General features: G+C 37.8%; 3 long non-coding RNA genes across 3 annotated transcripts; 1 reads left to right on the forward strand and 2 right to left on the reverse strand.

The window, feature by feature from the left end:
* The first annotated feature begins 317 nt into the window (after positions 1 to 317).
* On the forward strand, positions 318 to 15,901 carry LOC106781749 (uncharacterized). The gene is made up of 2 exons (XR_001378482.3): positions 318 to 652; positions 15,643 to 15,901. It is a non-coding gene; the product is annotated as an uncharacterized lncRNA (long non-coding RNA).
* On the reverse strand, positions 12,832 to 14,086 carry LOC138917878 (uncharacterized). Its single transcript, XR_011426475.1, has 3 exons — positions 13,906 to 14,086; positions 13,677 to 13,722; positions 12,832 to 13,105 (listed from the first exon to the last, which is right to left on the reverse strand). It is a non-coding gene; the product is annotated as an uncharacterized lncRNA (long non-coding RNA).
* LOC138917877 (uncharacterized) lies at positions 15,748 to 26,382 on the reverse strand. The gene is made up of 2 exons (XR_011426474.1): positions 26,242 to 26,382; positions 15,748 to 15,833 (listed from the first exon to the last, which is right to left on the reverse strand). It is a non-coding gene; the product is annotated as an uncharacterized lncRNA (long non-coding RNA).
* Between the last annotated feature and the right edge of the window lie 343 nt (positions 26,383 to 26,725).

Genomic DNA, 26,725 nt, shown 5'->3' on the forward strand with positions numbered 1-26,725 from the left:
GATACAGTCAGGGTATACATATCTTCCTAAATCCTTACATCTTATTTTAATAGGCTGTTAACATTCTTAGTTGTCATCACAGCAAAGCTTTAAGATTTCCTCTTTTTTCATAATCAAAGCACCTCATGAAGTACTTGAGTGAATGACGAGACTTCCCAAAGACCAGTTCAGGCACTACTGATAATAGTCCTAGAATAGAGATGCTGGAATGAACGAGTGGAAAGAATCCTGGAGCTGTATTCAGAAGATACAGACTACAACTGACTGGGAAGTCTTCCAAACTGCTGACCTCGAGCAGGTCATTCAGTCCTTATGAGGCCCAGTGTCCTTACGATGGAGACGGTAGTTCCTGCTCCAGCCAGACCACAAAGCGGTATAGTGAGCACAGAAGAGGCCCTCTTCAGAAGGACGTTTTTCACTTTTGAAAAGTACAATGCAAATGGACACCTTTGTTCCCCTTCCCTCTGTCACCTGTCTCCACCCCTCTGCATGAGATACCTGGACTCTCTAAGGACCAGCAGCGCAGTCACAGCTCTGGAGGGACAGAAGGCCCCGAGCGGCTGAGCAAGGCACCCAGTGCAGACAGGCTGAGGCCGGGGAGTTTAGCCTGGGATAAAGGAAGCAGAGAAGACAGTGAAAAAATCAGAGAAAGGTAACTCATACCTCTGTATGCTTTCTAGAATGTCTTCTGCAAGATGTTTAAAGTATTTATTTCTTGTAAGGATACATGTTTGGTGACACTTCCAGTTTCTTTATGGAGTAAGTAGCTTCTAAGAAGAAATAGGGACAAAGCTAAACAAAAAGGCTGTAATAGAAAGCTCATTTGAAAAGACTAAATTATATTGGGAGAGAAAATCAGCACTTGATCTCCAGATGCTGAAAACATATGACCAATCACGACCAACAATACACTATCAGAAACAGAAGGAAGGGGGACAGTATGAGGAAACCCAATATGCTTATTGACATTTGTCTGACTCACTGTGAAGGAAAGAGCATGAGGTAAAACAAAATGAATATTTTCCTAAGATGCAATCATAAAATCGCACGAGCCCAGGAAACTCTCGTCTTTGTAACTTCATTCTGCATATTAAATTAATCATGAAATAGTAGATATTTCTTAGTAACTATAACTGTGATCAAGGGCTGTACTGTTGCTGTCTCAAGTGATTTTCAGTACATTTCACAAGGTGATGACTATTCCATCCCCTCCTTACCATCCTCTGCCGACCGGAAAATAGACACAGAGCGGCAGAGCACCAAGTGCACTGAATCTAACGGGTTATTTGTTGCTTCTCTGTTTATTATTGTTTCTTCCCCTTGGAATCAAATTTTGCCTTGGCTTAATAATTAACCCTAGAAGGATGCACTTTTTCTTTTAATGAGCTATATTTTTACCAAGTAGTGAAGGCAAAGATTGAAAAAAATCTATTTCTATCTCCTTGGTGTCAAGTAAGTGAAAATTGGGGGAATTTTATGGCCCAAACTAAATTCTTCTTCTTTTTTTTTTTTTTTTTACCATCCATAGGGCTTTTATCTTCTTTCACCTAACATGCCATGAATTCATTGGGACAGGGGTTCCAGCAGCTCAGGCTCCTTTCCATTGGTTCTCACAAATTGTGCTTCTCTGAGAGGAGCAAGCTGGCACTTCAGTTGAACCCAAGTACCTTTCTCTTTGACTTCCTTCTTTTTCTGATCATTTTCCTTCACATGCTTCAGGAAGCTATCTTGGCTCTAAAAGCACTTAATATGCTCAATATGTAAATATGCTCAATATGTAAATATGCTCAATACGTATATTAATTCTCTTGGCAGGAATCTTGTCCTGAACTTGTTTGTTTACAACAGTGCCAACAACATGCTGGGTAACCTTGTAGGCTCTTCCAGTTTTGCCATGGTAACATTTGTGGGGCATTCCTTTTTGAACACTGCCCGTTCCCTTGATGTCTACGATATCACCTTTCCTGTAGATTCGCATGTATATGGCCAAAGGAACAACTCCATGTTTTCTAAAAGGCCTAGAGAACACATAATGGGTGTCTCTCCTCTTTCTCTTTGTGTTGGTCATTTTGGCGAATTACTGGAAGATGGCAGTTCCAGCCTAAAGGCTAAATTCTTCTTCTTATAGCTAGGAAATCATAAAAATAAAATTTCCGATGGAAAGAAGCAAGTTTCTAGATTAATAATAGAATTGATTACAATTATTAGTAAGAGAATATTTATATATTAGAAGAAATAAAACAGCAGTATATTTATTCAATTAATATGTCTGGCACAGAATTATTTTTGATTCCATGTTTATTTGGAAAAACTATGATGCTTTTAATAAACATACCTTTATTTTTCATTAAGTACAAAAATAAAAATGGAAGTGAGAAGTGTATGTAATTTTTAATGCTAACATAGTGTTCAACTGTCTCACTGGTGGTACTGACAACCTTAATTAAGAAGTCATTGAGGAGCTGGCCCACTGGTGTAGCGATTGAGATCACACACTCCGCTTCAGCAGTTCAGATCCCGGGCACAGACCTAGCACTGCTCATTAAGCCATGCTGTGGCAGGCGTCCCACACATAAAATAGGGAAGATGGGCACAGATGTTGGCTCAGGACCAATCTTCCTCAACAAAAAGAGATGTTAGTTCAGGGTTAATCTTCCTCAAAATAAATAAATAAATAAATAAGTCATTTAATGATAATATTAACAAATCTGGCATATTTTTTGGGTCACTTTGACACTGCTCAAGACACAAGCATGATGGATGCTCCTTCAGTACAATACAGGGTAGAATCTGAAGGAATATCTGATGTCCATCGTAACATTAAGGACAAGGACTTGACTTGCCAAAATATGTCATAGACTGTAACAGATGTTTCCAGATTAAGTCACATTTCTACTAAAAACTATATAGGGGCCGGCCCCGTAGCCGAGTGATTAAGTTCGCGCGCTCCACTTCAGGGGCCCAGGGTTTCGCCGGTTCGGATTCTGGGCACAGACATGGCACTGCTCATCAGGCCATGGTGAGGTGGCATTCCACATGCCACAACTAGAAGGACCCATAACTAAAATATACAACTATGTACTGGGGGCATTTGGGGAGAAAAAGCAGAAAAAAAAAAAAAAGATTGGCAACAGTTGTTAGCTCAGGTGCCAATCTTTAAAAAAGAAACCACAACTATACAGATGCTCAGTTGGTAGAACCTAGAATCTCAGAATTGTAGACCCAGAAGGGGTTTTTAGAGACTAGCTATTCCCATCATTTTAGAGCTGAGGAAACTGACACTCAAAGAAGGTTAACTGATTAGCCCAATGTCCCAGAGTTGGTTATCCGTGTCTGGATGAGAACCCAAGTCTTTTCTACTACTCCAGGTTGTCTCTCATTTTGACAAATGAAGGGACATTTTAATATTTTACTTAAAAATATATTTAAGGTAAATTACCCTGTGTTTAAAATTAAATACAGGAATATTAACAAAACAGACTATTGTATCTTTTGGATCTTTCCCGATTCCCACTCCTGGATATGGCCCAATCTTATATTTAATATTAAAGTACATATTCCAGGAACTGCTACCATTCTCCAGGCATTAAAAAGATGTCAAACTAATATTAAATCTGCCACAGTTTTTTTTTATTTTGGTCATACCAATAAAGATCAACAAATACTGTATTAGCACCATGCTAGTGTGTAGGTGGTACCTCTTTAAATTCAGATGATGAACAAACACTTTCTCAGAATTTTTCACAGGATTTAATATTATCCAGAGTTTGGGTGCTAATACTAAACTTCTATGAATCACAAAAGATTTGGCAACAAATTGGCAAACACACTAGCAAAATCGAAAACACTACAGTGAGTTTTGCATGCTTTCTTTCATGGATAAATCAAGTTGACAGAAGAGCAACAACTTAGAGGAAAAGTATATATCTTCTAAGATGCATGTAATTTACCCGTTGTGATTTTTGAGACCTTATGATAGACTGGGAATTGGAAAGTCGAGTTCTATTATAATCTCTTCTATCATGACCCCAACTTTTCACAGACCAACTGGGATAGACTTTGCAGAGGGCAGACACCAATAAAATGAGGAGAGTACAGTTGACTTTCATCCCGGTAATAAAGACACAGAGCTAATTATCTCTCCCTACCTTAGCCAATGGCAGAACCGGTCACTGTAACCAATAACTTGAAAGTTAATATGGACTCCTCTCTTGTGTCCATCTCCCGCCTCTAATCACTCAACCTTATCAAGACGACATGTCATTGCCTTAAATTTACTTCAGTAGTTCTCAAATGCATGGGTATCAGAATCCCTGGGGCTAATCGGTATTGGTAAAAATACAAAGGCCCGTGCTCTATCCTACTTCAAGGAGCCTGGGCCTCTGTGGTTTTGTTAGTTGCCCAGGTGATTATGATATGCAGCAAATTTGAGAAATACTATGTATGCTTTTAATTTTCCTCTGCCAGATAATTGCATTTGCTTCTTAATTTGTCTGCTTGACTCCAGCTTTGTTCTGCACCAATTCATTCTTCAGCCAGTCAACAAACCTGAAAAGGTCCAAGCTTAAAAAGAAAAAAATTAATGGCTGCTCATCACACTTAAGAATAAGTCCAAATTTATTATGCATTTAAGACCTTTCAGGATTTGGCTTTTGTAGTCCTCTCCAGCCTCATTTCTCATCACTCCAAATTACATGTACATTCTCCTAAGGCACAATGCTTTCTCAGAGTCCATGTCTTTTTTAGAATCATTCACATATTCAATCAAAAATTATTTATAGAGTTCTTTCCGTTAGTACAGCCCTGGACCCAAAACCAGGGATAGCGTGGTGAAGTGAAAGTCATACCGGTTCTTGAGGAGAGAAAAATATAGAAATGAATACATTTAATTTCATTCAAATTGAGATAACTGTCCAGTGTTACAGAAGCATATAGTGGGGGCCTCACCTGGTCTGGGGATTTTCAGAGGTAGCTTCCTCAAGGAAGTGATTTTTGAGCTAATGCTTAAAATTTGGATAGAAATTACCAGACAAATGGCAGGAGGTTCAGAGAAGCCTTTAAAGACAGGAAACAGAATGTGCAAAAGTCTTTGATGGGAGGAGAATAACATTTTCAAGGAACTAAAAGAAAGTTGTATAGGTCAAAACAAAAAGAGAAAAGGGGTGGGTAGCCAGAGATAAAGTTGGTGATAGGGGCAGAAACCAGTCCACGTAAGCACTTATTGGTCATAGTTTTTCTTTATCCTAAGAAAAATTGGGAGTTATTGAATACTTTTAAGCAGAGAATTGCCTCAGATTTGCATTTGAAAAGATGATTCTGACCAGGATGTAGAGAATAGATTAGGAGATGGAAAGCATGGATCCCATGCTCCTTTACAGAAGGCCTGTGCAGCAATCGGGAGAAGACAGATGCGGCTTGCACGAGGCTCTCATCACCAGGGCTGCAGCAAGAAAAATGGTGAGGGAAGGCCAATTCAAGGCACACTTTACGCTCTACTCAGATAACCATCTTTTCCTCCACCTCATCTTTTGGTTTCATCTGTGAGGCCTAGAATAAATTGAGTTTTCCTACTCCAGTTCTCTTACCACTGGGCATTTACTCTTGCTACATTTTAATTATGGGCTATACATCTCTTTCCTATACAGAAATGCAAATTATTAAAATTGGGGCTATGTTTTATCTTTATCTCCACTGCCTGACTAATTCTGTGTTTCAATAAATATTTGAGTAAATTGACTGTGAATTGATCAGCCATGTGATCTTGGGCAAGTAATCTACCCACCGTAATCCTCAATTTCATCACTTAAGAAGTAACCTCATTCCCACACCCATGTGAGCCCTTGGTGCCAAATCCTAGCAAGGAAACATCTTTTTCCTGGCACTGAGGATAGACTGAAACTGAATGAAGTGGATCCCAGCAGTAAAGATTTAAACGAAGAGGATTTCATGAAAGGACTTTCTATAGATGTTGGGGCAGAGTTCAGAGACCAACAAGAACATTTGAGGCACTCAAGATCCCTGATATCAGGAAGCCCCTACCTCCCCCACACATAAAATGGTAAGAGGAAGTAGTCGTGTTAATGAAGCTTCATGAGAGATGGAGCTGTGGGTGGGGGTCTGTCCAACAGAAGTTGTGGCCAGAATGGCAGTCACTGCCAGGCAGGGAGGGAGCTGGTGGCAGGAGGAATCTAGTAGACCAATCTGCCTCTTCTCCCAGCCTTCAACATCCTCCCAGTGCCTCTCATTGACTAAACCTATTTGAAAGCCAGAGGGCAAGGAAACCCAGGTGATTCTGTTCTTGACATCTCCCAGGCCATTGAGCAGGATATAGAGAGAGGAAGAATGCATCTAGGGAGGCAAATGAAGAAAAATCAGCACAGAAAGAAGAGTTAGCACAACTCTTTAAGAAAACCATGGGAGATTAAATTTAGTAAAGCAGAAAAGTGAGTCCTACAAAGCTTTCTTTCTGAATGATGATGTGGGCTGGATATAAGCAAAAATAGGAACATGGAGTACTTAGAGGGTGACAGAACCATGAAAATAATGGCAAGAAAGGATGAAGCAAATGGATGAAGGAAGAAGGATGAAGGAGAGGACAATACAGGCAAATGTTAGGCCTGGGTCTTTTACTGTCTTTCACATTTATGTCCACATGTGCATTTGAAGGGCAGTAATAAGAACCTTTCCAATCAAGAAGTCAAGTGATCTCAATATTCACATCAGTATATATAATGTCATAAAATACCTTTTTGCCATCTAGAACTCAGAGATTCTTGTCTCACATACTCTATTTCATTTGATTTAAAACATTGGAAACTATGATCTGGGAGTATAAAACTAAATGAAATTCAATGTATCCAATATCAGTTCTTCATAATAATATGAAGATTCATAACATGAAAGATTCTTCATGTTAACACACATAATTACTATTAATCAATAGAGAAGCTACTACGTTTTAGGCAAAGATTAGAGGCTTTACGGATCTCCTCCTCTCATACTGTCGAAACACTCACATGGAAGATATTGTAATCCACAACCTTCTGGAAAAGAATCTGAGGCTTAAAGAGGAAGGTAACACACCCTGCACAACACAGATAGAAAGTGGGAAGACTGAGATTCACACTCAGCTCTCTGACTGTAGCGCTCCTTCTTTCCTCTCTATGTCGTAGCCTATGAAGCAATGAAGTTGCCCAGAGTTAGAGCTAAAGAAGTAGCTGATGAGTTCCACGCTTAGGGACAGGAGTACTAACGGGAATTTACTTTTTTTTCTAATATATCAGAAGAGATGGAAATTTTGAGTTAACTGGCGCAGGGAAATGAAAGAGTTTGGTTAAGCAAGAGTACGTGACACCGTTAGATATTTATTACAGAAGGAAACGAGCCTCACCTGGAGTCCTGGGGCGAGTCAGCAGCCTGGGCCTGAAAAGTGGTTTCAGCAGATTAGAGATAAGGTTACAAAAGGAGATATTTAGCTGTGAGGAATTGTTTGTGGGGAAGTGTGCTTTGCAAGTCTGCCTTCCTGGCAAACTTTAGGTATTTCCCTACATCTTCTACCTGCCTGCTTTTTTGACTCTTTCAGTATCTTCTTTAGTTCCAAAGCAAATCTGGTTGCTTTCTACATTCCATGCACGCTCTAGGTGTATAAAGACAAGGTGACACCTTCTTTCCCCTCTTTTTTCTTTTACATCTGGTGGAAGACATGCAGCCCCAGACCAGCAAGTGGAATATCATATGGAAGGTGCTAAAAGAGCTGCTGAGGGTGCTTCGCAGACACAGAGGACAAAACATCTTTACCATTAAGAGGCCAGAAGAGTTCCTCTTTAAGAACTTGGTCTTCAAGAATGAGTATTAAATGGGTAGAGAAAAACAAATCAAGAAGGTTTCAAGTAGAGAGAATGACACCTGTGAAATCCTTGAGGCCAGAGGCAAATAGTTTGGTAAGATCTGAGCAGAAGATACTTGTGGGACAGGGATGGAAGAGGAGCCAAAAGAAGCAGGCAGGTGCCAAATCATGAAGGAGCTTGTACACGAAGCTAGGGAATTTGAGAGTAACCGCAAAGCTCCGGAAAGTCACTGAAAAATTTAAATCAGCAGAATGATAAAATCAGATTTAAGCTTGGTAAAGATCATGTTGGATGCAATGTGGGGAGGAGGTAGAAGGAACTCCAGGAGGGAGGCACAGAGACCGTTGGAAAGCTTGGTTCCAAACCTGGGTGAGTGTGCAAATGGTTGTGATAATTACTGACATAGGGAACATAGGAGAAGCGGCAGACTGGATTAGAGAAAATAAGTTTTCAACCTAATGATTTTCCCATGAATTCTCATCATTCCTCCTTTAACATGTTAAGAAGAAGGGAAAATAAATATAATTGATCAAGTATGGATATGATTAGGCTTACGTTTATTTTTCTGGCCCTGAACTGAACATGAGCTTCCAGGGAACTGTGTTTATTGTAAATACACAGAAGAGAGAGAGAGAAACTAAGCTTTAACCCCCAGTGGCCGTGGTAGTGAGAGCCACCCATTCTCACCCATTTCTTATGAGTCTCCAGGCATCAAGATTTCAAAAGTTGGAAAGGCACTTCTGCATAGTCATTGAATGATGATCTTTGAGGGAGGAAAAACCTAAGTCTCCATCAGGAATGCATGGACTCACCAAGAATATGGTTTTTAGTGTGGTACACTTACCTTTAGCCAAGCAGCGTCTGTGATGCCAAGATTCACATTAGTAGGCAGCATGCAGGAGGGAAAAGCAGCTCACCAGCCACTTCAGAATGGATTTCTTACCTGCCTCACTGCAGATAAGGGCCATCATTGATCTGATTAGGGTAGTTCAATTAGCAGAACAAACAGACTCCTAGACTGGAGAAAAGGCTAAATGACTTTTGTCCTTGACCTAGAGAAATTCCCTAGGCAACCAGTACTTCAGTTTCTGTCTCCTAAATGAGCCTAGTAAGTGGTGCACTGTCTAAATGCATGAGTCTCAAACCCAGCTGAGTCTGGTATGGTTTGGGAACCACTGCTCCAAATATAGACTGTAGGCGGCTTTTGTAAACAGATATATTTCACTTGGGTTCCCTTCCCCAAAAAGGGGTAAACACAGCCTGTGAAAAACATTGTGAGATTCCAGTAAAATATATATTATCTGGGTAAATAAATATTAGTAATTTGAGGAAAATATAATATTGCTGTAATAATGCTTAGAGACAAAAATATTTGGTCATTTTACAATATCGCTCAAATGGGGAAACAGCACTAATTCCAACACTTTCTTTTTACTCTTCTGTAGCAAGCAGGATTCTCTGGTTGCAAAAATAAGAAGCCAACTCTATAATTTAAGGAGGAAATAAAAATTGTGGAAGGTCATAGAGATGGCTCATAGAAATGAAGGGTAAGATGATAAGGAAGCTGGATAAAGACATGAAACATTTAACTTTGGGGACCTGGGTTGTAGAAACCAACAGAGATCTCTCCCAGGGGGCATTTGAGAAAAATGAGTTACTTATCAAGTCGAGTGACAGCTTTTATAAATGATGTTCAGGGAGGAATGGACCTGCATGAAAAAGAGTGATGTTTAAGAAGGGAAAAACATGTACTTTAGAACTCCCAAAGCAGAGTCAACCAACATGCATATACTTTAGTTCTTTAGTTAAGATTGATCCCTTGATGAATTACACTAATTTAAAACTGGAAACAGTCCAAAGAATATTCTATATAAAGACAGACCTTAAAGAAAGACAGCTTGAGGAATAACAATAATAATTTCTTAAACCTGGCTATGCTACCTTGACATCCATCAGAGTAATGCAAAAAATAGGTTAAGTTGTGCAATGATTAACTTACTCAGGCTGACAAGCCACAAGAAGTCATTGGGGGAAAAAAAGAGAAGATGAAAAAACCTACCTTCTCAGTGGAAAAATAAAACTTGATTTGGGTAGAATTTATAATGAACTGATTAGTTCCTTTCAATGTGTGTCAAGTTTTCTTGAAATAAATATCCTTTACAGAACCGTGAATGAGACACAGCCCCAGCCAGTGGATAATTTTACTGAACTGTTATTTAGTTCAATAAAATTTTCAGACGATAATTTGGATGATACTTTAGCATTAATTGTCAAAGAATTAAATCCACAAGTCTTGATGATGCCATGATAGAGCTTATAAGAGTAATCGCATGAGATGAAGTATATTGATTTCATAAAATCACAGTAGAGACAGGAGAGTAGTTTCATTTGTGTATCTGGTACTCAGTCTTACATTTATCATCTATGTAGCTTTTGGCAAGCATTTATTTTAACCTTTTTAATTCTCAATCTCATCATACAGAAGGAGACTAGTAACAAATTACCAGCCCTACCCATCTCAAAGGATTGTGAAGTATATCAAGCAAAATGCTTGGTGGTAAAAACACTTTGCAAACTCTACAGCACCCTATAAATATAAGGATTCATTATATTCATGTTGACATACTAATGAACAATAAACTTCAGGAAAAAAATGTGATGCTTTGGATTTTTTGACCAGAGGTTGTAAAAGCAATATTAATAGAATTTGCATTCATCACATGCGTTTGGAGCAATATTTCACAAACCAAAACTACTTTTTTAAAGCGTTAATGTCAATGTGCTAAGTTTATATTGTAAACCTTAAAAGGAAGTAGTTTATGTCTGTAACGTATGTATCTCCATAAACAATTTCTTTTTTAAGACCGTGTAAAACAGCACTAAAAAAAGCTGCGGTTGCAACATCACCTTTGACATGACAGAGCATGAGCATGATTAATATCACATACAAATATAATCTCAAAGTTTGAATAACAAGCTCGCTGCTTAATTGTTCTGAAAATGATAGGGTATGTTTCCTTTAGGCTAAATACTGAGAATTTTTTTAATTGCCCTTTAATAGAAATCATACTGCATTTTTAGTCTAGGGAAAACAGCGTCTGTGGGAACCACCCTCTCCCACTCATGTCTTGGCAGTGGGAACTGGTGTCCCAGATCAAGACTATTTACTGATCCCCATGGCAACAAGATGCTTTATCTTACACAAATTCTAATATCACAAGGACTCAATGGTTTTTTGGTATGGTATCTCAACCCTAAAATAACAATCTTGATGTGAATCGTAAGTGCTTTAAATAGAGAAATGTTTTTTTAATGAAATATTGTTGTAACGCAAAAAAGTCTCATCTCACCTCTTTACCAGATTTTCATTTTGAAATAAATCCTCTGCTATGTCTGAGTAAAAACACTGGCCCTTTCAAAGATGGGATTGAGTTAAAGTTATGCCTTTTAACTTGTTACTTGGCAGAGCATTAAGTGGAGCGCAGCCATGCTGGGACTGGGACGTTGAATGATGTCCCTATGTACATGTAGCAACACTCCATGGAGACACTGCCCAGGCGCATGGGTAGCCTAGGTTTAGGTTTAGGGACCATTATCCTCTTGTTTTCCAGGCTTACAACAAGAAATTCAATCCCTAAAAGCTTCTTCTACAGTGAGAACTGGTCACTTTCCAAGTTGCTGGATGTATTAAAAGCACACTGGCTCAGATTCCAGATAGGAACACCAAAAGATTGAGTTATATCCATAAATTGCTATGGGGTCCTCAGAAGAAAAATGCTGAATGAATATCAACAAATGGCATTGTTCTATCTTATTGTCAGACCTGACACTTTTCAAGCCTACAGGATTACACACACGTTTTAATAAAATTAGTGTTCCACAGAATGTCCTTCCATACAAATACATCATAATTTTTGTTCAAGAGAGTGTAGGTGGTAGTAGAGACATTCTACTTCCCTTGACAGCTTCGGCTCCAATGTTTCAAATGCATTAACACTCAGCAGGTGAAATTGAAATACTTTTTATACTCCAGAACCATTCCCTTGTAAGACCCCAAAATGATTGTTAAACTAGGGTTGAGTGAGCTTCAACTGGATGTGTCTTTCATTGATTTCCTTTTCAGTAGAGACTTAACATTTCTATGCATTTTAACACCCTCTTTTGGTAATGAAAGCATTGGGAGCCAACTCTCTTTCTGTTCTCTCTTGAAGGCCTGCTGTTCTTTCTCATTTTTCAAGTGCTTCATGAACAAATAAAGTATCTCAGCATTGTGGTTAAGAGGAGTGTTTCAATACTCTGGACCCACTGACTGTGCTCTGAATAATTTGCCTCTGCCCTTTGCATTATAACGGCAACCAGATGAAGAGTGTTGTACATCCAAGCATAGTTAGAACAGTTCCAACCAGTATAAAGTCTGCCCAGACTCCAGCTTGCCTCCCAAAGTTCTAAATTAAGTGCCTTTCTTTCCAACTGAAATTGTCTAGTGAGAGTGCTAATTGGGAAGGATTGGGTGAAGAAAGCAAATAAATTTTAATCTCACTGAGGTCAAAAACTTTGTCTTATTCACGTTTGTATTCCCTGTGGTAACTGGCCTTATCAGTGCAATATATAGTTATAAGAACCAAGAAAGAAAAAGAAAAAAGGAAAGATTTCTGAATCATCAAATGGTCTTTTTTGTAATATAAATAGAAAGGTTTTATTTTTAAAAAATTATACTTTATGCAAATTATATTTTTACATATTTTGTTTTTATTTATATTTTATATTTGTATATTTATTATATAATATACATTTACATTTATATATTTATATATATATTTTTTATTATATAGATAAGGAAATCCTAAACAAAGTACAAGGCATAAGCTTAAGAATATTGCTTACGTAGGTGTGTGTCTGTCTGTCTTCATGTGTCTGTGATATGTGTATGTGATACATGAAGTATGACTATATCAATGCAAATAATCCATAATCAATCCATAAATCAAAACTGGGGTGAGTTTATTATATGAACCAGCTTTGAGGACTACAACCCTTGGGGAAGGAAGCCCTCCAAAGAAGCGGGATGTATAGAGTGGTTATACACTGTCTTGGAACAAAGAGCATACGTCACCCATGACAGGAATATCTCTTTTACGACAGTTACAAGATGCTTTGCTGGCACGGCAGGTCAGTGGTCACAAGGTAAACATAGCAGGTCAGTAGTCAGCAGGTCAGTGGTCATGAGATGAGCAGTGTAGGTAATCAATCCTTAGTTTCTGGGAAGAAATGCTTACCCTTAAAGAAATGTTAATATGGGAGGAGGCAACATCCCTATCTTTGAGGGCATCATTCTTTGCTTTGGGACATTGTAAACGTTTAAAGCAGATGTACAATGCATGCTTAACAGGCCATATCAGGCCTCTCTGTAAAATAAGGTCAGGCTAAATTAGTTTTAAACCAAATGGCTTCCTCATATACTCCAATATATCCTATTGCTTTTCATTATCTTATCAACTTTGAAATAATGAGGCTTAAAAAACACATATGTTGGACAATATATTTGTGTTTCAGTGAGGTTTAATTAAATTAGTTGTGCTAAAGTGCTTCATAAAGTGATACCCAAATATAAAATGTTACAATTATAGATTGTTCAAAGGCTAATACTTATTGAGCAGCTCCTATGGTCTATATCAATAAAATAATAACATTGGTAGGCATCAGGAAGAATGAAACGACTTTGCCCTTAGCTATGCAATCAAAGAAAAGGGCTAACAACGAATGTAAAAACTGCTGCAGACTGTGGAGGCAATGTATATGAAAAACCATTTAATGACAAGGCATTCTTACCAGTCCAACACACAACTTGGCTTTGGAATATATTGTTTCTTTTTCTCTGAAAGAGACATTTTATCATTGTAATTCCATATCACGACAGCTCAGAATCTGTCATTAAGAATAAGAATAAACTGAAGGACTTTTTCCCTCCTCCACAGACATCATTGCAATCTATGGAAGCAGAGGGAACGTGGCAGCAGAAAGAGACACAAAACAAGACAGGTTCTCAATAACTTCTTACCTAGAGTCTCTGTTGATTGTGTTTGCACTTATTCTCAGCTGCAGTCACTCAGTCTCACAGTTGGAAAACACCTCTCATTCAAAATAAACCTTCAGTTCCTGATGGTTCCATATCAGGTTCCCACCATTTCCAGCTGTTTCTTGATCAGAACACATTGCTCTAAGATTCACCTCTTCATGTCCTTGAAGCAATTGCCAAGCACAGGAATACTTGGAAACATCTTATTACACCTACCAGTGTCATTTGACTCTCTAACAAGCTAAAAACCAATCTCAATGACTAATGCCGCCATTGAAGAGCTGTAGTTTCCATTGACCTCTATCTGTGGATAAGAAATTTCTTGAGTTTTTTGGGCCAGAGATTCTCTCCCTCCATCATAGTTAAAATTTTACTTGCAGGATGAGAAGACTGAAGAAAAGCTGAGTGATCTCCTGGACGCGTTTCCTTCAGAAAGCAGTCTCATTAAAGGAGCTTGTAGATAGTCCTAAACTATCTTAAATAAGATAAGCTCTGGTTTTTAAAAAGATATATCTCTGTGCATTTTTTTAAATGCTTGCCGTGCCTTTTTCCTGTATTCATGAATAGCGTAGGTGACATACGTAATAATTTATGGGCTTAGACAGCTATAATGAGTCTCCAGACATGGTTAGTTCCAAAGAAATGTTTAGTAACATGCAATTTTTGCAAAGGCTCTTGGTTTTTCTTTGAGACCCATAGCCAGGTGTGTTTGGATAAATGCTTCCCTGCCTTTTCAGCCTCATCATCACCACTAAATTCTCCCAAGTTAGTACTAACCTTGCTGCCCTTCCTCGATCTGGTTCCGACTAGCCTGACAGGATGCCTTCTCATTCATCAGGGCCTTTAAATCACCCCCACCCTTCCCCTAGCTAAAAAAAAAAGTTCCCTACGGTCTGACTAAGGTGTTGAGAGAGAATGGTATGCCATTCCAACTTTTTCTCTCCACTCGGTTGTCCAACAATTCCAATCCAAACACCCTGAAATTGCTTACGGTTATTTCATCTTCTCCCTTCAAGCTCTGCCTACTGGAACTGAAAAAAAGCTTCTTCGTTGTACTGTATCTTAGCATTAATGTCTCTTCTCTGCCTGTTGTTTAGAGATAAGCCTATGGACATGATCACACCTGACTAGGCCGACCACGTAGGAAGATGGAATAGACTTTAAATGATAAGCTATTATAATTAGTAAAGCCTTTTAAGTCTTGATTTATTTTTTATAGTCAGTATCTGGTGACAAGTAATCTTAATAACTGCAAAATCTGAGAGGGTTAAAGGAAATATCGGTTCACAAATAGTTTGTTACGAATTTATTTATTTAGGAATAGAATATTCTATTAGGAACTACAAACAGACTACGAAGGACAGAATAGGCTCTGCTGCTGAAGTCAAGAATACTTTAATCCACTTAAAAAGAAAAATGTCCTGTTCCAATAGAGAATGAAAATAATTGACTACTGTTTTGTCTTGCTTTGTTTTTTAAATGAACTTAATTCTTAAATAATTATAAATTACTATCCCCACCCTTCTTGCTTCCTCCTGGAGGGAAGTCTTTGCATGACACATAAAGATAAAGGAGTATCACTGGGCACCTATGATGGGCTAGACAGCTTGGAACCCAGGAAGAATTTGGGACCAATTGGGACTTTCTATTCTATTGTTCAAGCACTCATAAGTAGAAGCTTAAACAATCTCTTTGTGAAAAAATATATATTTCTTGCAGATCATGACACGAGTTTGGAAAGAAGTGGAGGCAAGAAGGCCTGTCATTTGCAATGACACAGAAGGGCCAAATCAAACCCTGTGAAGAAAGCAAAAGTGAGATGGATTTACCCAAGATCATTTCCCTGGATACCTCCAGCTCCGTTAGATCCAAATTTCCAGTGATGACTCTGAAGCATCAGATCATGTAATCTGAAATACAAGGGTATATAGCACAAATAATGAAATATTTTAACAATAAAAACACCAAGTGAATTAAATATTCCTGTTCTATAGCACTATTAGAATTATTCAAGAGACCTCCTGGATGCAATCTGTTAAGGTAAGTACAATGACTCTGTTTTCCAATGCTCTGGGCAGAATTTAAAATGCATGTGATCATATAAGCACAGCAGATCAATTTTTAAACTAGCTGAGTCCCAACACTTCATTCTGACCAGTGATTACACACTATTCACCTCTCCTCCTCTTCCTTCCTTTCCTCTGCCACATTAAATTCCACAGCTAACTTAGAAAGTAAGGTGTCCTTTTAGGAACAAAGAAGGCATTAAGTATTTTCTTCCATAGGATGCCAAGCGAGAACCCACCAAACGGCTTGTCTCTGTAAACATTTGCTTTTATTATTGCTCTAGTATTCTATTATCATCAAATCTCATCACGTAGGAGAATTAAATCTCATTTTTAAAAATGCAGTTTTCATAGTGACATATATCCTCCATTTAAAACACCCAAAACCAAAATGCTGAGTCTGTCACTTGAGGCCCTTTGGGTATCCACTCTCCCCTTCAATCACCCTAAGCTTCAGCCAAAGTGGGCCCCTCACAATGACCCAAACAGACTCTGTACCATGGTGCTTCTCAGCTCGTCCTCAAACTCTTCTGTCTACCTGGAACTCCTGCCTTCTCATTTACCATTTGTTTACTCACGAACTCAGGACACAGGTACTTGTTAACTCGATCTGTACCAATATGTATGCCTGCCTCAATCCTATGCCTGCTTCAAGAGTGAGGACTCTAATTCAAGGCCATGCAATTATTTATGAAATCATTGTTCATCCTTCTGATAAGAACAACTTATTCATCTCTCCATTTATTCAGTTAAATATTATATTGAACTCCTATTGTATGTTAAGTCCTAATGATACAAGTACAAATGAAATCTATTCCCTGACTTCGTGGAAGTTGAAGCCTCATTGAAAAGCAAACCAATAAAAAAGTAATTACCCTACAATTATAGAGTGGAACGGCAGATTGTGCAAAGTGTGCCTCGAAAACTTAAACCATCCTGGAAGGGCCATCATCCTCTTCCCAGAGGAGAGAGCAGCTGATCTGAGTCTTGAAATTCAAGAAGAGTTGGCTAAATAAAGAAGAGAATGAAGGATATTCTAGCCAGAAACAAAAGGCACGAGGAAAATAGCATTACTTTCCTCACAGAGTGTGAGGAAAATCCAGGTTTTCTAAGTGGCCAGATTGCATATGCACTGCAAGTCATTTGTAGTGAATTACATGAAAGAAGTTTGGTGGGTGAGTGGCCAGAGATGAGATTAAGATGCAAACAACAAGCAGATCTTGAAACATGTCTGAGAACTTAGTTAAGAAATTTATACTTGATCCTGAAAGGTTAGGGAAAGTATCGAAAAATGCTAAGCAGGGAGGAGCAAGATCAGAATTTGGTTCTGAATGGGATCATCATCCACCCAAAGACTTAAGCCAGAAATGGAAGAGGCAAACATGCTATCATCTTCTCTCTCCATCTCTCACATTTCAGCCGCCAAGTCCCAGGTTTCATTGTTAAATAAATCTAGGCTCCATCTACTTCTTTCCCCTCTGCTGCCACAATCTGAAACCAAGTTCAAAAAAGATGTCTTCAGGACTCTTTCAAGAATGTGCTAACAGGTCTCCTATATCTATCATCGACATAATAATATGAATGATATTCTAAAAGTGTAAATCCGATCATGCTGTGTTTCTGCTTAAAATGTTTCATTGATGTAACCTAAAAAGGTGATTAGAGAAGACCCTTCTGAGGACTTTCTATCTAAGGTGAGACCCGCAAGATTTGCAGAAGCTAGCTATTCAAAGAACTAGGGAAAAATGAGAATGCTATCATTAACTGAGAGAAAAGGCAACCCACGGAGAGGGAGAAGATGTTTACAGCACAGAGCTTACGGACAGAATTAAAATAAAATAGCAATAAAAGGCACAAGTGGCAGCCCTTCCACGACAGAGAAGTGAAGAATGCCAAGGAACACTAATCAAGTCCTGCTGTTGACTGAATATTTGTGTCTACCCCAAATTCATATGTTGAAGCCCTAATCCGCAATGTGATAGTATTTGAATATGACGGGGCCTTTAAGTTAGAAGAGGTCACAAGGATGGAGCCCCCATGATGGGATCGGTGCCCTTATAAAAGGCTGAAGAGACCAACGTTCTCACTCTCCATCACATGAGGATACAGAAAGAAGGCAGCTGTCTATAAGCCAGGAAGAAGGCCTTCGCCAAGAACCCAACTGTGCTGGCACCCTGATCTGACCTCCAGCCTCCAGAACTCCTGAACTTCCATAAATGTTTGTGTGTAAGTCACTCAGGCTATGGTATTTTGTGGACACAGCCTGAACTAGGACAAGTCTTATGGAATATAGCAAGATCACAGTTTGAGTTTATGTATGTATCAGTAACCAAGATGCTCGATTTAAATAAAAAGATAGGGTACAGAAAGAAACAATGCCCAGTGTTACATAGACATTTTGTCATCAATTGGTGATTTCAGTTCAACAAAAAGATATAAAGATCAAAGTGGGGCTGCAGTTTTAAGAAAGGCTAGGCAGCAAGCCTGTAGGCAGGGCAGTCTCCTGCCTGCTCACTGGGGCCCAGGCCTGGTTCCTGCTGAGGACTGAGACACAAGCAGCACCAGTAGGTGGACTGAGAAGCTCATTGTTTTGGATTTGTGAAACTTCCATCTGAGAATGCCACCAAAGTTGAAGAGTTCCATTTCCTTCCAAACACTTCAGTGCTTGATCATAGAGTAGAAAAGTTACTTCCAGGTTTCACTAGCTAGTATGCTTCTGAGATGGACTACAACTTTTTTATTAAAAATGAGTACAAGTATTGAAGATGTGATATTTTGTTAGAATTAGAGCACATGGTAGTGGAAAAACAGAATTTAATCTCACATATTATGTAAGAGGCTATATTTTAGACATCTCATATTAATATATACCTTATCATCTGGTGCTTCATTTGTCAATTTTTGCCCTGTTCCTAGCTCCAAGTCTCATGTTTTTAATGACTATTTGCATGTACTCCTGCCCCTGGGCTATCTATAAGAGCAATATATGGTTGAGGCAGTTTGTGCAGCCCTGCAAAACAAGGGGGTGGTTATGCAGCCCTCAATCTGTGGAGACACCACAGTAGGGAGAAGGATATGATTGAAAGTCATTCAGTCAGTCTGGAGGAGAAGGAACTGACAAAAAACATACTGGTTAACAAGAGAGAAAATTGAAAGTCAGAAGAAATATCAAACAAGAATTTTGGGAGGGGGTCGGCCCGGTGGCGCAGCAGTTAAGTTCGCATGTTCTGCTTCTTGGTGGCCCGGGGTTTGCCAGGTCGGATCCCGGGTGTGGACATGGCACCACTTGGCAAAAACCATGCTGTGGGAGGCATCCCACATATAAAGTAGAGGAAGATGGGCACGGATGTTAGCTCAGGGCCAGGCTTCCTCAGTAAAAAGAGGAGAAGTGGCAGCAGTTAGCTCAGGGCTAATCTTCCTCAAAAAAAAAAAAAAGAAAAAGAAAAAGAATTTGGGGAGTTTATCTCCATGAATGCTGATGTTTCAGGGCCACCAGAGGCAGGGGAAACCAGCTCTCTGCCTTATGCTTGGATTTTTAAGAGATTGAGCCATGTCAGAAAATTACTAGCCATGGAGTTATATTAAATTCATACAGCTTTTCCAATAAAGCTGTCTATTTCCATTAAGTCAAAAATTTATAATACTTTAATGAAAACTACAGAGGGTAGTGGTCAATTTCTCTATTATGTGAAAGAGAGATAATGATGGTCAATAATAAAATAATCAAAACATTTACGAAGCTATAGATCTGTATAAATAGCAACAGCAAGCCCCTTCCTGCCTCCAGATTGCTCACTTGCCTGTTTAAAAAGGCCCTCTGGCTCCCCCTTGGCCCTAATAAATTCTAATCCCCTCAACCTGTCATATGCTGCCCTTCATCATGTTGTACAACACTTACTAAGTGTCCAACACTGTTCATGTGCTAGATCAAACAGTAAATAAGACGCAGTGCCAGCACTCAAGGAAGTCATGGTGTAATTGAAGAGTCAATATAGCACCATAAATTGTACAAAGAAGCATTAGCAAAGTTCAGTTGGAGAACAGATGGAGAATTCAAGGAAGTCTTCATAGAGGTGGTTTGTAGTTTGATCTTAAGGATAAAGAGGACTTTGAAAAGAAAAGGATTTCTAAGTGATAATAAAAGCATGTACAATAGCTTAGTCATAGAGATTGTGATGTATGTGAGGTGTAATGAAGAGTTCATTAAAGTTAAAGAATAAGTTACAGAGGAGAGAGTGTGGGAGATGCAACTGGACAGGACATCAGTGAAGATTGAAGTGTATCTTGTGATCACTTGGAAGCCTGACATGGTTTTAGCAGAATAATGAATATTGAGATTTGCTGTCATTGATAGTTTCATTATAGATTTATATCTGAGGAACGTAACTCAAATGAAAAATGAACCTATGTAGGAAAAGACTGGTATTAGGAAGATCAGATCAGAAGCTCTTTCCAGGAAAGAAATAATGAAAGTCATGAAAACAGTGTTGGAAAAAAGACTGGATTCAAGAGATGTCTGCAGTAATCTTACGGAATTTGTGGTGACTTAGACATAGAGTGGGTGGAGAAGGAACTCATTTCACTAAGCTTTCCAGCTTGAGAGACTGAATGGGTGTTGCCCCTACTTATAAAGAGGAAAGCAATACAAGGAAGAATGTTTTGAGTGGGAGAGAGCTAAGAAGTTTAGTTTGGAACATTTTGTTTGGGGTCACTGCAGTATATCCAAGAGGAAAGGTCAAATACATATTGGAAATATACAGAGAATACAGAAGGAAGGGTGTGATGAAGACAGATAGATGTATGAAAATTAGTAGCTTGTGCATTACAGTTGTGATCATGGAAATTGTTGAAATAACTCAGGAATAGTGAAGAAAAAAAATAGAAGAGATAATAGATGTCTTTCAAAACAAGATACTAAAATTGAAAGTACAGGACTTTGTTTTTTAGAAGAAAGTTTGATGGGGTCTCTAATTTTGTAGAATGATTGTATTTTTGAATAATGAGATAGATTTGGCCACATTTAACAAAAACTTTAAGGAGCAAACTAAGTAAATTAGCAATTCTTATTGAATGTTAAATTCAAACTTGGATGTTAGCATTCAAAAGTGAGGATTAAAAAAGAACTTCCATTGCAACTTTATTTGGTTTAAGATAGTTAATGAAATGTATTCCAGTGGAAGTAATTACCAAGTCCCAGGGTCTATTAAATTTTAAGTTGCTGTCATCAGGTTATAATATTGATGCTTCCACAACCTCTCCTAATTAACACATCATGTACAGCTAACTTCCACAACACCTAAGTCCAGCAATTCTCATTTTTAAACCCTGGATTAAAAATCAAAAGAAAACATAACAAAAAAGTTAAGAAGCTTGTAAATGATTCAACCTTAAATTTTTAAATACTATTTATTATGCTCAAATTTACATATCATCTCTCTAAATTTGAAATCTATTTTATTCATTTGTTACTTTGCTTATTTTGTTTTTTTATATTTTCCTATTTATTTCTTTCCTGGCAGTATTTGGAAAACCTAACGTTAACTGAAGGAAAGAAGCATTTGTTTACCCAGCCATAGGCCAAATACAACTGATTTTAGCCATTATTGTACCTTGTAAAAGGGAAATAAGTAAATACTTCTTAAGAGATAGGAGGTTCAGATTTCTGCTTCCAGAAATATGGAGTAGACATGCTTTTCTCTATTTCCCCCACTGAGTACAACTGAAAAAGCAGACATTATATATCAAACAGGCATAAAACTCTGAAAGATTGAGACAAGAAGGGAGACCAGTGAGGGGTCTTGGGACCCATCAACAACATGATGATGAGTTCACTGGGTTTTGTTTGGCCTCAGATATCCCACACTTGGAGCTGGAAAAAAAATGTCCTAACAAAAACCTTCTCTCCCTAGCCAAAGGCCCAGGAGAGGGGCTATCTAGAAAGACAGAAAACATTTAGAATAACTGCTTACTCCAACTAAACACCAGGAATAGACACATCATGGTAAAAATGCTGAAAGTCAAAGACGAAGGTAAACTTTGAAAGCAGCACAAGAAAAACACTGTGTCACTTACAAGGGAACTCCAATAAGATTAATGTCTGACTTCTCAGCAGAAACAGTAAATGCCAGAAGGCAGTGGCATAACATATGCAAAGTGTTCAAAGAAAAAACTAGCAAGCAAGAATCCTATGACCAGCAAAGCTATCTTTTAAAGAATAAGGAAAAATAAAGACTTTTCCAGATAAACAGAAGCTTAGAGAATTTGTTGATAGCAGACTTGCCTCATAAGAAATACTAAAAGTTCTTCAGGCTGAAAGAAAATGAACCCAGATGGTAATGTGAAGCCACATGAAGAAAGAGCACTGGGAAATGTAATTATGTAATTCTGAAAGACATGATAAATGCACATTTTTCTCCTTCCATTTCCTAACTGATTTAAAGAACAATTCTATAAAATTCTATATAGAATGTATTGTTAGGCCTATAACACATAGAAATGTAATATATGTGTAATACACATTGCCAATAATAGCACAAAAGAGGTAGTGGGAGCAAAGTTATATTGGGCTAAGAAAGTGACTACAATGATAACCTAATAATTGTAGCAATGTACTCTGGTTTTGTAGCATTAATAGATATAATACATATAAAAATAATACCACATAAAGGGAGAAAAAGAAATAGCTCTATATAGGAGCAACATTTCTCTATATCATTGGAATTAAACTAGTTTAAATCTGAAGCTGATTCTGATAAGTTAAGATGTATGTCATAACATTAGAGCAACCACTAAATAATAATCCAAAAATGTAGTGAAAAAATCATTCAAAGAATTAACATGCTACATTGGAAATTATTCACACAATGCAAAAGAAAGCAGTAAAATAGGAATAAAGGAAAAAAGAAATGAGACATATAGAAAACAAAAATGAAACTTGTACATGTAATTGTATCTATAATGACATTAAATGTGAGTAGGTTAAACAAGTCAATCAAAAGGCAGAGATTGTCAGACTGAATTAAAAACAAGCAAACAAAAAAACACAATCCAATGACATGCTGTCTACAGAAGACACACTTTAGATCAAAAGACACAAATAGATTGAAAGTTAAAGGATGGAAAACTACACGTTATGCAAATAATCACAGGAAAGCTGAAGTGGCTATCCTAATTTAGACAAAAATAGACTTTAACATAGAAAACACTACTAGAGATAAAGAGGGACATTTTATAATGGAAAAAGTCCAATTCATCAGAAAGCTATAACAATTATAAGTCTAAATTGGCAAATGCTTAGCTAAATTGACCAAGAAAAAAAGAGAGAAGACTCAAATTGCAAGATTTGGAAATGAAAGAGGAGACATTATAACTGGCCTTGCAAAAATAAAAAGATTAAAAGGAATACTTTGAACAATTATATGCTAACAAATCAATAACTTAGATGAAATGACACATTCCTAGAAAGACACAAACTACCTAAACTGATTCAAGAAGAAACAGACAATGGAATAAAGCTATAATAATGAAGAGATTAAATTCATATTCAAAAAACTACCCATACAGAAAACAAAGGCCCAGATGGCTTCATGAAAATGAAATTAAGAAAACAATTTCATTCACAATAGAATCAAAAAGAATAAAATACTCAGGAATAAATTTAACAAAAGAAGCGCAAAATGTACACTCTGAAAACAACAAAACATTGTTGAAAGAAATTAAAGAAGATCTAAATAAATGGAAAGCATCCTATGTTTACGCATCAGAAGACTTAATATTGTTAAGATACCAGTACTCCCTAAACTGATCTACAGATTCAACATAATCCCTATCAGAATCTCAGTTGACTTTATTAAAGAAATTGGCAAACTGATCCTAAAATTCATACTGAATTGAAAGTAACCCAAAATAGCCAAAACAATCCTTAAAAAGAAAAACAAAACAGGAGGACTCACACACCCTGATTTCAAAACTTACTATAAAGTAATGTCATGGAGACAGTGTGCTACTGGCACAAGGATAGACATATAGGAAAAAATCGAGACTCAGAAATAAATCTATACATCTAAGTTCAACTGATATTCAACAAGGGTAGCAAGACTATTCAATGAGAAAGAATAGTCTTTTCAACAAACGGTGCTAGGACAAATGGATATCCACATACTAAAGAATGAAGTTCATTTCATATAGAAAAGTTAACTCAGAATGGATGGAAGACGTAAATGTAAGAGCTAAAACTGTAAAACTCTTAGAAGAAAACATAGGGGCAAATCTTAATGACTTCAGATTTTGCAAAGGATTGGGCTTCATCGGTATTTAAAACTTTTGTGCTTCAAAGAATACTATCAAGAATGTGAAAAGAGGGGCCAGCCCCATGGCTGAGTGATTAAGTTTCTGCACTCCACTTAGGCGGCCCAGGGTTTCACTGGTTCGCATCCTGGGCACGGACATGGCACCACTCTTCAGGCCATGCTGATGTGGCGTCCCACATGCTACAACTAAAAGGATCCACAACTGAAATATACAACTATGTACTGGGGGGATTTGGGGAGAAAAAGCAGAAAAAAAAAAAACAAGAAGATTGGCAACAGTTGTTAGCTCAGGTGCCAAACTTTAAAAAAAAGAAAAGAGAAGAACATGAAAAGACAATTCACAGAATGCAAGAAAATATTTGCAAATTATATATTCAATAAAGGACTCGTAGAATGTATAAAGGACATTTGCAACTCAATAATAAAAGGACAACCTAATTTAAAAATGGACAAAGAATTTGAATAAACATTTCTTCAAGTAAGATATGCAAATAAGCCATAAGCACATAGAAGACTTCTTAACATCATTAGTCATCAGGGAATGCAAATCAAAACCACAATGAGAAACCACATCACAAACATTAAGGATCGCTGGAATCAAAAAGTCAGATAGCAAGCATGTGGAGAAATTGAATACTCATACACTGCTGGTGAGAATGTAAAATGGTGCAGCTGCTTTGGAAAACAATCTGGCAAGTTCTTAGATGATTAAACATAGAGTTACCATAAAACCCAGCAATTCCATGCCCAGGTATATACCCAGAAGAAATGAAAACAAATGCCCAAACAAAAACTTGTTCACAAATGTTTATGGCAGCACTATTCATAATAGCTAAAAGGGGGAAATCATTCAATGTCTGTTAATGGATGATTGGATAAGCCATATATGGTGTATCTATACAAGGAAATGTTATTCAGCCATAAAGAGGAATGAAGTACTGATTCATGCTACAAATGGATGAAATTTGAAAACATTATGCTAAGTGAAAGAAGCAAGTCACAAAAGACCACTTATTATATGATTCCATTCATATAACTGTCCAGAATAGGAAAATACATAGAGATAGGAAGTTGATTAATGGTTGCTTATGGCTGGGAGTATGGAGGGATCGGAAGGTGATGAAAATGTTCTAAAATTCATCATGGTGTTGGTTGCACTTATCTGTGAATATACTAAAAACCATTGAATTGTGCTCTTTAACTCAGTGAATTATATGGTATGTGAATTATATCTCAATAAAGATGTTAAAAAAAAAGAAACCTGGCCATTGTGGTAAGGGAACCCAACTGAGACAAAATTTAATTCCTACATCAATGGTGGTGCTGGGAACAGGTCAAGAAAATCTACTTGGAAGAGGTGACGTTTGAGATGGTTCTTAAGGGTAAGTAAAAGTCGTATTTAATCTCTTTTTCTCATATCTAGTCTTGAAAGATAAAATGAATATTTTGCTATTCATTTGCCTTCAAATCCTTTGAAAACTTGCTGTGTGCCTCAAGTATTTTATAAAAGATTCCCCCCATATCCTTAGAAAAAAGAAGAAAAATATTTTTTAAATCACCAAAAATTGAATATCTCTGATCTTTTTAAAAGTTACAATCTTCATCCCCTCTTTAATACTAATAATTTGTGTCAGATATCCACACTGAACAATCTGTGCTAGCATACTAGCCCACTGCCTTGGGCAACTAGAAACATTAGTCAGGGTAATGCCCAGCTTAGTCAGGATAATGTCTGTGTTTTTGGACGCTCTGTTTTCTGTCTCCTTTGAGTTGACAGTCTCTACCCAGATGGGCAGTGGGGAATTTGAGATTCTCATGCCTTACACAGCAGGGAAGGCTGCCAGGCTAATGGTCACTAGTTGAGAGTGAACTACCATTTATCCGTTTTTCACTCATTTATCAATGCATGTAATTCTTCCACAAATTTGTTAAGGTTTGCTTACTATAAGACAGACACTGAGGACCAGCCAGGTGGCACAGCAGTTAAGTTCGCAAGTTCCGCTTCGGCGGCCCAGGGTTCACAGCTTCGGATCCCGGGTGCGGACATGGCATCGCTTGGCAAGTCATGCAGTGGTAGGCGTCCCACATATAAAGGAGAGGAAGATGGGCACAGATGTTAGCCAAGGCCAGTCTTCCTCAGCAAAAAGAGGAGGATTGGCAGCAGTTAGCTCAGGGCTAATCTTCCTCAAAAAAAAAAAAAAAAGACACTGTAATGGATTTTGGGGATACAAAGGCAAATAACATGAGGCCCCTGTTCTCCAGGAGCTCACAGTCAAGGGCAGAGAGGTAGGAAAAAATGACAATAAGTTGCCATATGTGCTTTAGAATAGCTGGTGGGGAGGTCAGGAAACATTTCAGAAAGGAAGAGACACTGAGGTGAGTCATAAAACACTGAGGATATGTTCATCTGGCAGACAAAGGTGGAGT

The sequence above is a fragment of the Equus caballus genome, chromosome 15 (assembly GCF_041296265.1).
Source record: "Equus caballus isolate H_3958 breed thoroughbred chromosome 15, TB-T2T, whole genome shotgun sequence".
In the NCBI taxonomy this organism is placed as follows: domain Eukaryota; kingdom Metazoa; phylum Chordata; class Mammalia; order Perissodactyla; family Equidae; genus Equus; species Equus caballus.